The sequence below is a fragment of the Balaenoptera physalus genome (genome assembly GCF_965194825.1).
Source record: "Balaenoptera physalus genome assembly, chromosome: 12".
Classification (NCBI taxonomy): Eukaryota; Metazoa; Chordata; class Mammalia; order Artiodactyla; family Balaenopteridae; genus Balaenoptera; species Balaenoptera physalus.
In genome coordinates, this window is record NC_138897.1 from 14715518 (window position 1) to 14729664 (window position 14147).

General features: G+C 40.5%; 1 protein-coding gene and 1 long non-coding RNA gene across 3 annotated transcripts in view; one reads left to right on the forward strand and one right to left on the reverse strand.

Annotated features, from left to right (window-relative positions):
* Positions 1-14130, reverse strand: part of CDH20 (cadherin 20) — a 212557-nt gene extending 198427 nt beyond the window's left edge. Inside the window, exon 1 of one of the 2 annotated variants that reach the window (XM_082417959.1) lies at positions 14016-14130. The gene's annotated coding sequence lies outside the window, so the exon portion shown is untranslated. The remainder of the gene's footprint in view (positions 1-14015) is intronic. The other variant, XM_082417957.1, reaches the window with a different exon arrangement.
* Positions 1-14147, forward strand: part of LOC309639995 — a 157467-nt gene that overhangs the window by 9069 nt on the left and 134251 nt on the right. The window lies entirely within an intron of this gene.

Genomic DNA, 14147 nt, shown 5'->3' on the forward strand with positions numbered 1-14147 from the left:
GGAGAGAAAATATACACCTGAGACAAGAACCATCACTGGTAAAAACAGTATCAAACGTGGTGCAGAAATGTAATTTGGCGTAGGGGAGAACAACAGAGTCTTGGGGGTGGGGCAGAAAAATCTATAGCTAATGGTGGTCTCCTTCAGGAAGTTAAGTTTTGAGTCATCTTTTTTTTTTTTTTTATTTTTATTTATTTATTTATTTATTTTTTGAGTCATCTTTTGGGGAAAAGGATCAGATATAGGTCCCCCAAAATGTGGTTTCTTCAGGAAGAGGGGGTGACGAGCAAGGCTGTGGCAGAAACAGGGGACCGAAGGAAGATTAAGGAAAGTGACTTCTTTGGCTTGGAAGCTCTGTATTTTCATTTAAAAACTTTTGTTGAGACCTAAAATGTTCCAGTGGACCAAAGAAATAATATGAAATCAATTGTAGCCAAGAGAAGGGTTGTTGGCAGATGGTGCTGAAAACATGAACTAGCACATGTGGAATTAATTTGCAAAGGCAGAACTCTCTTCGCCCAGGAGGTATCTCAATTGCTATAGTCATCAGCTAATGAAACTATATTGGGTTCTTTAAATGCATAGAACACTGGAGGGAGGACAAATAATAATAATTGGCTAAAAAAAACACCGTGAATTTTAAGGAAACGTTAGCAACATGTCTATCTGAAAAGGAAGAGAAACATGGTCTATGGAATTTCTCAAAGTCTCTAAAAAACTATGTTTCCCCTTCTAAATGTTATTGAGAAAACTCTAGATTATCCTGGAGGGAGGCCATGTGAGGAGAGGGTAAAGAAGAGCTAAGACATACTGTGGCTGCTCCGAGGAAGATCATTATTTCAAGTTTATTGACAGCATCTCATCTCCTTAATTATAGCTTTGTTGACAGCTATTCACTTTGCATGCACAGGATCCTTTTAAAACGATTTGTATTCCAACTTGCCTTGGAACCAGAGAAATATTTAAGAGAGATGGTGTTTTTGTTTTTATGTTTTTGATAGCGGTAAAGAGTCTGGGGTCTGTCAGACCTGGGGTTGTGTCACTGGGGCAACTCTTCCTGGGTTAACCCTCTCAGCACCTCCTCCTATTTCTTGCCCTCTGACCCACACATTCATAAAATCACGGGAGCTCTAAGGGAATAGGAAGCAAGAGCAAGAATACAACCAATGAACCATCCAGTTATCTGGCGTACTCAGCAGAAAGTAAGCTCAGCTCTGGTCTGGTGAGTATGGCCCACAGGCACCCCAGGACAAGTAGGGAGGAGCTGAGCTAAGAAAGGAGGGGGAAAAAGAAGTTTCTAAGCTTGGGCATCTAGACTTCACTTATGAGATTTCCTTTTTTTTATTCCATATAGGCTTATTTATTTTTTTAAAGTAAAATGAGTTTATTTATTCCTTCAAGAATACGTAAAAAAATCATCTACAGTGTTCCCATTGAGATTTCTTTATCTTTTAAAAAACTGAATGCTAGATCCCCAGGCTTACTTGTATTCAAGTCAAAGGCCAAAAACTCTTCTTTAGTCAACTATAAATGATTTGGAATCATTTACAATTTCACGTAATCCTGACCTCCTGTTCTCTCAATTAGGGTAGCTAATGGTCATTGAATTAAACTATGCAGTTAACCTCATATCTACCTAGATTTCCCTTCTATGCCAAGCCTCAAAGAGAAATGTGTGTGTCAAACTTGCATTTTATTTTAGTATTTTTGTGTTCCTTGAAAAATTCTACTTACACTCATAAATAAAGAATACTTGTCAGAAGCTATGCTTTTCAATATTTTAAAAAACAATTTTTCTGGGCTCCTTCCATAAATTGTTTATTGTTCAATATGGCTGTGACTTTTCGATGCACTTACTTATTTTTGATGTCTTTAATTTGGCTTAAATATTTCTTTTACCCAGCACCAAATGTATGAAAGTTTTCCTTTTATCTTAAAGGTACAAGAGTTATCTTTGGTATCTTCTGTAGGACGTGAATAGTAGTAGGATTGGGATAGGAAAGGGAAGGTAACATCTCTTTTAACTTGAAGGCTGCATATTATAATGAAACAAACTCCTAAAATGACATATTTCCTCTCTACCCTATGATATTATAAGGCCATGCCTTTGTAGTCACTCTTCTTCTCCTCTGTACTTCCTTTACTCCTGGCCCAGTTATTCAGATCCCTTAGCCAGTGACTTCTAAAGGTGCCATGACTTAAGGCCATCTATGCTTCTCAGAACTGTAAATGAGGGTACAGATTGATGCCACTTGGCTTTTGACACACATTGACTCAAGGATCTTGAAGTCCAGGGTCAGGTACTGGCAGCAGCATTTGCCTGGTACATTCTTCAGTGCTTGTCGATGTCTCCTTCCCAGGTCAGTTCCTAATTTATTCTGTCCAAATCCCCTGAATAACCTATCAGATCCTACATTCTGGGTAGCTCACATATGATTGAAGACATGGTTTCATGGTTTCACTTTCCATGTTCCATAATTCTTCGAGTTGTAGAGATGTTTCCCATGACTCATGTTCATTTAGGAGACGTCTTGGTTCTTGATTTACAATATTTCCCACCATGAAGTATATTGAGAACACTCTTTTTATAAGAGTTTCCCTTTATGGAATAATGTAAAAACCTGCGGGGAAATTTGTGAATAAAACAGTGCGCTAATCTCCATTCGACTTCACAAAGTCATATAAATGTTCTTCAAGCCACAATTTGACATGGTAGAATGACACCCTGATGAGAATATGTTATGGTAAGAGGCTCAGCAAGGCAATTATTTTAGACATGAGCCTTGCTGAGCTGTGAACATACAGCACAAGACTATTTCATTATTAGCAGATGACTTCGATCATCCTCTTCTTGGCAATGCAAGCCACAGGGCCCAGTGAAGCCTCCTTACTTCTGGCAAAACAGCTGCCCTGAAGAGAACTGCATGAAATGCCACTTTAAGTTCTATAATAAGTGCTTGGACCCCCGCCTACAATGGCCTTGATGTTTTGCAAGAAAGATAAATATAGAATTATGGACTTCAATAAGTGCTGAAGTAATGTAAGCACTAGGGTAGCAATAAGTTTAGAAAGCAAATGCAGAAGAGTGTTTTAAGTCTGTAGCCAATTGTCTGGAATTGTGGGCATGAAGCAGTACTTCCTAAGAACAGGAAGTCACCAGATTTAATTTGCAAAGTTGAAGTTATCTTCAACTAAATCTGAGTTACAAACGGGCTGAATCCAGTGCTCTCTGGCAGAATGGCTTAGAGCTTTTCAGCATCATTTTGGCACTGAAATAATAAAGGCAGAGAAAGTAGTTTTAAAATCAGTTTGGTTTTATGAAATATCCAATAAGATAATCGTAAGACAGAAGATCATCCAACAAGATAATCGTGATCAGAAGAGAGCATGATCTTTAATGATATAATTGGGTCAAATAACTTGACCATTAGAATTTCCAAATTTATGGAAATTCACAGTCCCGTTTTCACACTAGTACTTTCTGCCTGGAGACCTGAGTTCTAATTCTCTAATTTACAGAAGAGTGTCTGAAATTCCAATATCAATCTTTCTTCTAAAGACATCTAAAAAAAAAAACAAAAACCCTAAAACCCTATTTTGCTTATTTACTTAAAGTTGACTCATAGCATTGCACTATTTAAAGGGAGCAACATCATGGATAATAGAAAAAGCAAATAATTTTTAAAATGACGTATTTTAGTCTTTGAAAGGTGTTTTAGGTATTTGCGTTTAAATTAGCCACATGTCTCAAACTCTAGAAATTGCCAACGTTTCAAACAAAATAGTGTACTCCTCCTGAAAGGATGAGGTGGTGTGCTACAGTAGTTATAAATCAGACTTTGTAACTTTGGACTGACTCAGGTTCAAGTAGTAAGGCTGGAATTACTAGCTGTGTGAGCCTGGACAAGTTATGTACCTTCTCTGTGATTCAGTTTCCTCAGTTACAAAGTAGTGATTGTACAGATTCCTACTTCATGAGGTTCTTATCAGGAATAGATGGGATAATGCTGGTGACGTGCTTTACACAGTGCTTGGCATATAGGAAATGATTCTTATTCTATATGGCACGTGGTAAGATTCTTTCTCCTACTCATTCTATTCTGTTTACTCCAATGACTCTGAATAGAGTGGATTAGAGAAAACATAGATCTTGCTTTTATTAACAGAACTATATATAGTAATTTACAAGGTCAATAATAGCCTATAAGAAAGAATTCATATATACTGAGGGCTAGAAGGAATGCTGGAGAGTGTCTGGTACATTCTCCCACCTGTTTGGGCTCAAATTCCCATGGGCCAGTCATCTGCATGCTCCCCTCTGAGGACTGAGAGCCCACTACTTCCCAGGGGAGCTCACTCCAGTGTAGGACAATTCATCATTAGGAAGCTCATCATTATGCTGCAATAGCATTTGCTTCTCCATGGTTTCCATTCAGGGGCCCTGGTTCAGTTCTCCATGGCAATGTGTAATAAATTTATTTTCTGTCACATGAAGATATTCCAGATACTTGAAGATGACTATTATGGTCCCTCTAAGTCTTTTCTATGTCAGGACTGCCATTTTAAAGACCTTCAGCCATTCATCAGAAAGGCATGTTTTTGAGCCCCTCAGAGGCCAGTGGCTATTTTCTATAGATATGACGCAGGTGGAGTGTGATGCATGGAACAGAATAGGACATCTCAGGCGCCCCTGACCAAGACAAAGCAAAGACAGGATCGACTCATCCCTGGAAAATGTGGGTGTCAAGAGGCCTGAGTTTGAGTCCCAGCTCTGCTTTTCCTTAGCTGAGGTAGGCCTTGGGCAGGCCACTCGATCTCTACGTGGTTTGTTTTCCTCACTGGCATTGTTCACGGTAAGTTTCATCTTATTAGATACAGCCCATCCTATCAGCCTTTTTGATCATATTTCTTCATATAACGTATTATCTATTCCTCTGGTTTCACTAAAGTTATAAATATGGTCAGCATACTGTCAGGTGCACATCAATGCCTCTAATTAAAGGAAAATGTAATACCTGTCAAGTCTAAACAGGCCTGCGATAGAGCATCCAAAACCTACACTAGGTTAACCATAATTTCAGTCATTTATTAAAGAAGTATGTATTGAGCACTGACTATGTGCAAGGTATAATGTTGGGTTCAGGGGATATTAAGATGAACAAGAGGGTTCCCATCCCTGTTCTCTTGGAACCTGGAGTCTAGTGGACAATCTGTTAATTGGCATTTCTGGGTACTATGGCTTAAAACTTTTTCAACCATTATACTGATCTTTGTTGGTACAAAAATATAATCACGGCACTCTTTTAATCCAAAGGCTCTCTTTGGGCTCAAAAGGAAACAAGTTTAGTAGGAACAGAACTGATACTAATAAATGCATGTTGACTTAATTTTTCTCCCAAAGTTTTGTCTCATCATTTTTTTTTAAAACAAATCATCTATAATGTGGCTAACATAACTATGAGATGTACCTATATTATTATTTAGAAAATGAATGACCTAACCTTAAGTTGAAAATGTGTGCAAAATAAGCAATACATGGAGGTTGAACTTTGCTCTGTGGCAGTGGTTCCTGATCGGGGTAATTCTGCTCCCCAGGGGACATGTGACAATGCCTGGAGACATTGTTGGTGTTCGCGACTGAGAGGATGCTACTGGCACCTAGTGGGTAGAGACCAAGGATGCTGCTAATGTCCTACAACACACAGGGCAGCTCCTTTTCACTCCTCCGGTAAAGAATTAAGAATTATCGTGCTTTGTGACCACCTAGAGGGGTGGGATAGGGAGGGTGGGAGGGAGGGAGACGCAAGAGGGAAGAGATATGGGGACATATGTATATGTATAACTGATTCACTTTGTTATAAAGTAGAAACTAACACACCATTGTAAAGCAATTATACTCCAATAAAGTTGTTAAAAATAAATAAATACAAACCCCCCCCACAAAAAACAGTGAAGTTAAAACACACACACACACACACACACACACACACACACAAAAAAGAATTAAGAATTATCTGGCCCAACATGTCATTTGTGCCAAGGTTAAGAAACCCTGTTGTAGGGAGAGCAGTGTAACTGTGTGGTTAGGACTCCAAACTTGGGAGCCAGAGAGTCCTAGGTTTGAAATCTGCCTGGGGTGACCACTTAATCCTATGCCTCAGTTTCTGCATGTGCAAAATGAAGTTGATAACTATACTGGTTTCACAAAGAAGATTAATGGGGTCATGCATCTGAAGCACTTAGCTCAGTGTCTGGCACAGAGACAAGGACTAAATAAATGGTGGTTATTTTTATTGCCCTTTCTGCTTTCTCTCTGAATGCTACACATTTTAATCGACACAAGCGAACTATATAGATGTATCTGAAGACATGGACAGCATTTCTATATTATGAAGAAATCTGTTGTTTTCCTGTGTTTAAAGAAACGAGCCTCAGCAATTTGATCTCCAGTTGTTCGCCAGCCCCGTGAATCAGATGATAGCCTCTGTGCTTAGCTGCCTGAAGTATTACACTGAGGTGTTGAACTGCTAAATGGATTAATTTTTTAATGACTACTCAAGGATTTTATTTCCAAATGTGAGTATGCCTCATATTTTTAGACTGAATAAATGTTCCCAATATTACTGAGATGAATGCATAGCCTAAGGATATAAAGGTAGATACAACTATAACACTTCAAAACTATAACTTCAGTGAAGATGTGCCTTGACTGCTGTATTCTGTTTGCTTTAAATACAATTTGTTGTAGTGAGATTAATGATAGCAAATAATAACAAAAATCTTATTTAATATTTATTTATAAGATGAGCATCCTTGGGAGTTCTTGCCAGTTTGTGCAAAAAGTACGGCACAGATTTAGAGTCTTATTTAATATCCAAAAAAAGCTTACAAGACACATGCTCTCAAGTGTGGCTTCTTCTTTCAATGCTGTGATGATGATGCCTTTGCAAATTCATACTTCAGATGAGGCCTTTGATGCAGGGGATCAAGTGATTTGAAAAAGAGAGATACTGGAACTTGTCTTGTTTCTTTTTTTTTTTTAACATCTTTATTGGAGTATAATTGCTTTACAATGGTGTGTTAGTTTCTGCTTTATAACAAAGTGAATCAGTTATACATATACATATGTTCCCATATGTCTTCCCTCTTGTGTCTCCCTCCCTCCCACCCTCCCTATCCCACCCCTCTAGGTGGTCACAAACCACCGAGCTGATCTCCCTGTGCTATGCGGCTGCTTCCCACTAGCTATCTATTTTACATTTGGTAGTGTATATGTGTCCATACAAATACAAATAAAATGAAGATAAGGGAACCTTTGGGTCTGTGTAGGGGTGGGCACAGAGATGACTGTAATGTTCAGTTGGTTTTCCCCCAAACTTAAAAAGTGGGAAGTAGGTGATACTGCCCATTCTGCATGTCTACTCAAAACATTTGCATAGAAAAAGATATTAGATGTGAAGATTGAATGTTCACTTCCATCTGTTTGATACTCTTATCAGAGTGCTAATAATTTTTCAAATTAAAAAACACCTATTTGGTTGCCTTTAGAAATTACATCTAAATGAAATTCCTTTAGCCAATTTCTAATTAAATTGCTAAATGAAATTACTTCTGTTGGTTTTTGAAAACAAATTATGGTAAGTTCATTGATTATTTATAATATGTGAAAATTAACCCCATATTAGGAATTGATAAGGGATTCAAAGTCATTAGTTTTATAAAATGAAAGAAAATAATAATGAATATGATCTAAAATATACGTTATTCCTTCAGAAAAATATTATGTATACAATATCTTTAACCACAAATTTTTATAAATACATCTAAAATACTTATGCTCAACTGTACTTTTAAAATGTGTATCTAGCAATTTACATCAGCTACTATCTAATAAACTCTGTTTCAATTTACTGGTGGAAAGTGGAAACCAAAGTGTGGTTCCATCCAAGGATATCAGCTAGGTAACAAACAAGCTGCACTGCACATCTTCCCATCCTATTTTGACCACAACCTTAGCACCAATCCTGGTAAACAACTGCCTCTGGGAACAAGGGGTAATTGAATCTTCATGCTAATTCTAGCCTGGTTTTCTCTTGACTGTTAGCTCCCAATTATGCCAACATACTACACTATGTTCTGTTCTCTAGGAAAACACTAAGACCACCTTGTTCATTCAACTAAGGTCAGACCTAAAAGAAAAAGAAAACAGCCTGATGATTTACCTATAGACATTTCAGTTCCTTATGGGCACCTGTTTTTCATTTTGGTGGAAGGTCAACATAGCTTATTTTAGTTATAAATCAGGTGCAGGGGCAGATAAGTATAAGTATATTGGGCAGAAGTAATTTCATTGTAGGTTTCTGTCCTCCTGTGGGAGGTTGAACACTGCTGCAGTTGCATGGTTGGGTTTGACCATTTGGCCATATGTCAAACAAACTTCTATGACAACCAGAGGTAGCCATTGCCTTGGAATGAAATTATTATTTTATTAATTACCCTTTAATTAGTTGCCATAGCAGCCTTTTAGTCATAATAGGTCTAACAGTACTTGAAAGGTGGAATCGGTGTGATGGCTTCTTGTAAATAATAACCATTTGGTGAACTGCCATCTTTGTTATGAAGAGATACTGTGCATTTTTATCAACTTAGGTATACATAAACACATTCAGTAGTTAGGTAGAACTAGAGAAAAGGAAAACCTTTAAGTTTTTCATCTTTTTTTACCTCCCTCATACCCAGACCAGTATATTGCCAATGATTATGACTACTGGTCACAGGCATATCTCGCCAGTTCAGAGAAAGATTTTGAAGCAACAAAGACCGTTCAACTATTTGACATATTATAAATTCATCTATCTTGGAAATTCCATTAATTCAATTTTATTTTCCTTATAAAAAATGAAATCAATACATATTTATTGAGAATCTACTATGTGTAAGATTCCAGCTAGGAACTATGGAACTATAAAGAAATATCTCTTCTATCTCTTCCTCTTTACTCTTAACATGGTCATGGCATTTGTTGGAATAAATTTTAAACTTTTGATCAGATTGTCAAACATTCTTATAAATAGCAAAAATACTCCCATTTCAGGCAATGCTGTGCATGTCTTTGACATTTGAACTTTGCATGGTATTTGCATGACCAGCCCTTACTGCTTTGGAAGAAGAAATGAGCTGTATTGCTATAACTTTACTTTGCATATATTTAAAATATCTAACAGTTTATAGCTTCCCTTACTCTTTTATTGTAGTTATTCATTGATGTACTCTCACACCAAATGTTTGTTCTTTTATGATTCCTTAAACTTAAAAAAAAAAATTACATATACCTTGAGGCGAATTGGACCATTTCTCTTTTGCACTGCACTTGAGTGATGCTTTGATCTGAATATTCTTAGGGTTCTAAAATTAAGTTAATCCATATGTAATTAGGAATATTCTTAACTAGACAGTCCTGGTTAGCAGGAGATTGGCAGTTTATTCTGAAAAACTATTTAGCAAACCATGAATAGCAATTAAATGAGAAAAGGCTAAAATTTTTCTTTAAAATGGATTGTTTCCATAATTTAATGTGGCAATATGATTTTCTATTTTCAATTGCTGTAGACAGTGCATTTTGTAAAGTAGAATTTTGTCTTCGGAAAACTCGATAGTTCCGTAATTTTGTACCACTTATGCTTTTTTAACACTTCAGTAAGTTTTCTTCCTTTGCAATCCCTTTTGATTCATGATGGATAAAAGAAACTAAAGGTTAGTAAGGACAGTTTTGTACCTCTTAAACTGAGACAAAATGAATATATCTTGGAGAAACTAAGTATTTCTCTTTATGAGACTTTATGACCTTATGTAACTTATTATGCTTTCTTTGTAACATAGTGCTTTTATTCCCAGAACAATTATACTTAATGTCGACACTTAAAAATGTTCCTTTTAAAAATTCAAATAAAGAGAATTTGCTCCATATTCTATGTCAATATTGGGATTCAGGGAGGGTTTGAACTTAATGAATACATGGTTCTTCCTTTCCTCCACCCCAGACAGCAGGTACTTAATGCTCTCTACTCCCTTGCTCATTTCTTCATTGTAGAAGTCATTTCAGAAGGGATTTATGACAGTGCCATCTTTTAGTAAATAACAGTAAGTCACAGTCTACTGCCTGTAATAACTGTAGATGCTCAGCTGCTTAAAATCACCTTTATCACTTAAAATACATTTTCTTTTGTCTCTAAATTAGTATGAAAATACAGAGGAGGCTATTTCTTCAATTAAATGTGAAAGATTAATCACTACGCAATTTATTTCACAGTAGAATATAATTAAACGTCAAAAATGGAATATTTACTTCTTAAACCTTATATGTCTATGAAAAAAGTGTTGGAGAAGCACAAAAATCTAGTGCTATTTGCGTATATTTTGACTGAGCTGACACTAAGGTTTGCAGATAATAAATCTATTAATTAACACTGGAGTTACCTAATGCACTCATTCCCACTGTAGTTTCCCATGCTGATTTTAGAAGATGAGAAATTTTGTCCATAACCAGAGTAGAACCTGGAGCGGGAAAAATGGCAGCAAGGGATCTTAGATCGCCAGTGTTCTGGGGATATGAATATACTTAAAAAAAACAAAAACAAAAAAACTAACCAGGATTTTCCTAAATACCATCAGAGTAAAACAAGTGAAGATAAAAGTGATGTGTTACTTTTCCATTTCTCCCTTGCTCTTATTTTCGCTGCTCTGTCCTACTGATTACAACGCCACCAGATCAGAATGAACAATTAACTGTCTAATTATTCTGGTCACACCAGCCCACAATGAAATCTTTATTCTGTGTTTACAGCAATCTTTGGCAGAGGCTCTCTTGCTGTTTCTAAACTAAGAAGAACTGCCCTTTGGCTCCTCTCGGCATCAGCTGCCTTGGTTTCAGCCTTGGATGCCAATAATCAGACTTCTTTTTCTTCCAAAGTGGACATTTTTTTTAGGGTGAAAAGACCTATTCTCATCACCCCCCCATATATTCTGGCTGATTTATGTTCTAGCTACTGCAGCTCTTCCTTCCGTATCTCTTTACATTTTTCCTCTCTGCATAGAACACCGTCAGGCAGAGCCCCATTTTAAGTCCCAAACTGCAGAAAATGCTTAACCAAACAGTGCTCACTACTATGAGGGAAAGAAAAATACAGCTACTGGTTTATGAGTAGAGGGAAGTCAAGGAAATCCCTCCTGCTTTTCTAAACTGCTGATTTTCTAGCTCAAAAGGCATTCAATAACTTCTCCACCAGGGGAAAACATACCCACTTTTCAGTGGCTCTCTTGATTACTTCCAACTATGTACTTAAATTTGCTAACAGCTGCACGTCTCTGAGAAGCTTCAGAACTTGGGGAATATTTACAAATATATAAGGGACTAAGAGAGTACATCTGAATCTCTTTGAAAAGGCAAGGGAAACTATTGCACTGTACAGGCAGGGAGAGAGAAGTTAACAGCCATCGAAAGATAAGAGCAAGGCAATACCTTTACCAAAGGGAGGAGGGCAAAACACCTTGGTTAGCCCTCTTTGGAACATCTGATCAAGTTCTAGTCCTGAAATAAAGAGAGCAGACAACAGCCAGAGCTGGGTCTATTGCCCTATACTGCTCAACTGTTTTTTTCCAGAAGAACATTTCCCTGCTCTGCAGGGATGATGGCATCTTTCTTCCCATTCCAGTCTCCAGATCCTATGTGATGGTTCCCCTAACGAGCCTTCCATCCTGCCTCTCAGCCCCCAGCACTTACTGCATTCCCATTGCCTTTCCTGTGAGAACTGGGGAGAAAGGCAGAAGGGGGCGTTTCAGTAGTATAAACACTGATTAAATTCCCGGGCAACTCTCCTCAAATGAAAGATAATTTTTCCACAAGTATGCACAAGAAAGTCAAGAATGCTGTCATTTTTATGTTTGTACTTTCCTTTTCTATTTTAATTTTACACTGCCACATGGCACACATGCTAAAAATGTATCTCCGTAACCTGCAGTGTAGCAAACTTTCCACAAAACATTAAAATTGAGTATTTTATAGGCTGTCCTTTCCCAGGATGCTCAAAGCATTTTTGGGGTACAAAATTAGATTATCTCACCACCACAACTGTCCTATTAGAAAGGCACGGCTACTCGTGCATTGGCAAATAGGGAAAATCAGAAGCACTGGCAAGAAAAGGTCATACCAAAGTCAATGGCAACAGCCTAAAGTAGACTCTGAGAGCTTGGTTCCAATTTAAAATACTTCCCATTTGCTCTTCATTTGTCTCTCTCTTTTCTCTGGCAGGAAGGGATGTGGCCAGCAAGGAGGCTTGACCTCATCTCCTGTACTTGGCTTAACTCTGACACACTGTTCTCCCACACTCTTGCCCTGTTTTCTGCGTCATCAGCTGGCCAAGCCTGCACCCTGGAGCAGCTCTGACCAGGGCCAAGCCAAGAGGAGGTGACTGCAGGTGCCCTTGTGGCTGCCTCGGGTGTTGGGAACTGGAGTCTGCCCCTGCCAGGTAACATGCCCAGTGGGATTGCGAGGGTCACGACAAGAGAAAAATAAATTTCCAGATTTCATAAATACATGAAAAGAAAAAGCTGGGTCAAGTATGGGTTCAAGACTGGCAATACCTCCACCCTTCCGGAGCCAGATGAGGCTGAGGAAGGTGAGCCCATAGAAATATAACATTCATCTTTAGCATTGGTGCAAGCACATTGTGAAGTTGCGACTTTTTGTTTCTGTTGTTCTTAGGTAGATCCAATTCCTTAGCTGGGTCCCTGGCTCCGCCACAGCTCTGAGGAGTAATTTTCCTTGGTGGAGAGGAGCATCAGAGATTAGAGTGGGGGTCAAGGGACATTTTTTTGTGGGGAGGGGCAGACTTAGTTTCCAGGCGACCTATAACAATCAGAAGAAAAAAATCCTTCCTGGCATTCATGCCAGTAACAACAGCATTAATAATAGTAATAATAAGGGCAATAATAATGGCACGGTACACTCCGAATCTACTAGGCGACCAACCCCCCAATGCTCTGCTGCGAGCCCTTTGACTCTGCCTGGTCTTAGCAGAAAAAAACAGCTCTGGCGCTGCCTCCGGGCTGCCCTCCAGGTTCCAGCTTCCACCCCCTCCCCCCCACGCCGCGTGGTGGATAGCCAGGCAGAGGCTTTTGCTTCGGCGTTAAGTCCAGCCCGCAGTCTCTCTCTGTTGCTAAGGGCACGTTGCAGCTCCGCGATAGCGTTTCCTCTACAAATCTGCAACTTTCACCCTATCTGACCCCTCGCCGCCCCGTCACCCCCGGCTCTCCCTCCACAGCAACTACAAGGAGCAAAGCCCAAACAACTCGCGCGCAATTCAGAGCTTTCCCTGGGAGTGTCAGGGCCCGGAGACAGGAAATCCGAGGAGTTGGCGGTGTCCGGCAGGTGGCGGGGACGCGAGGAGTCACCACCACATTCTCCTCCCACGGACGAACTCGGGCGGGGGCCGCGCGAGGCGCGGACTGGGACCAGCCCCGCGGGCGCCCGATCTTCCCTGGAGCCTAGGTCTCTGGTGCCCGTCCCCGGCGCGCATCCTCGAGCCGGGGACGCGGCCAGCCCTCTCCCACCCGCTGCTGGAGAGAGGCGCAGCCGCCTCGGGGCAAGCGAGGGCGAAGGCTGGGTCAAGAGGCCCAGAGAGCCGCGCTCCTGGGTCTCCGGTCCCCGTCACCCGGGCGCTCAGCTCCGGCTGCCAGCGCGCCGCGCCCTCAGGCTGCACCCACTGCGCTCTAGCTTTCAGAGAACGGCTCCCCAGCCCAGGCAGCTCCTTCACATCCCCTTCCCCCTCAAAGTACGAGCAAGTCCAACTCAGACCCGCTCGCAAGCTGGCCGCGGCGGCGGGTAGTTGCGGGCAGAGAGCGGCGCGGAGCCGGACCGCGCGCGGCGCCCGGGAGAACGGGCTCCGGCGCCCTGCGCAGCCCCGCGCTGGGAGCCCAGGAACAAACGCGCGGGGCCCCACCCGAGCTCTCCGCTTTACCTGGCAGGCCCGCGACTCTCCGGGGACGTTCGGTCCAGACTCCTCCGGGGCAGACGTCCGGCTCACATCGCTGCCTTCCCCAGCAGGCAGCCGTGTCCCGCTGGGTCCCTTCGTCCCCGCTCTCGGCGCTGC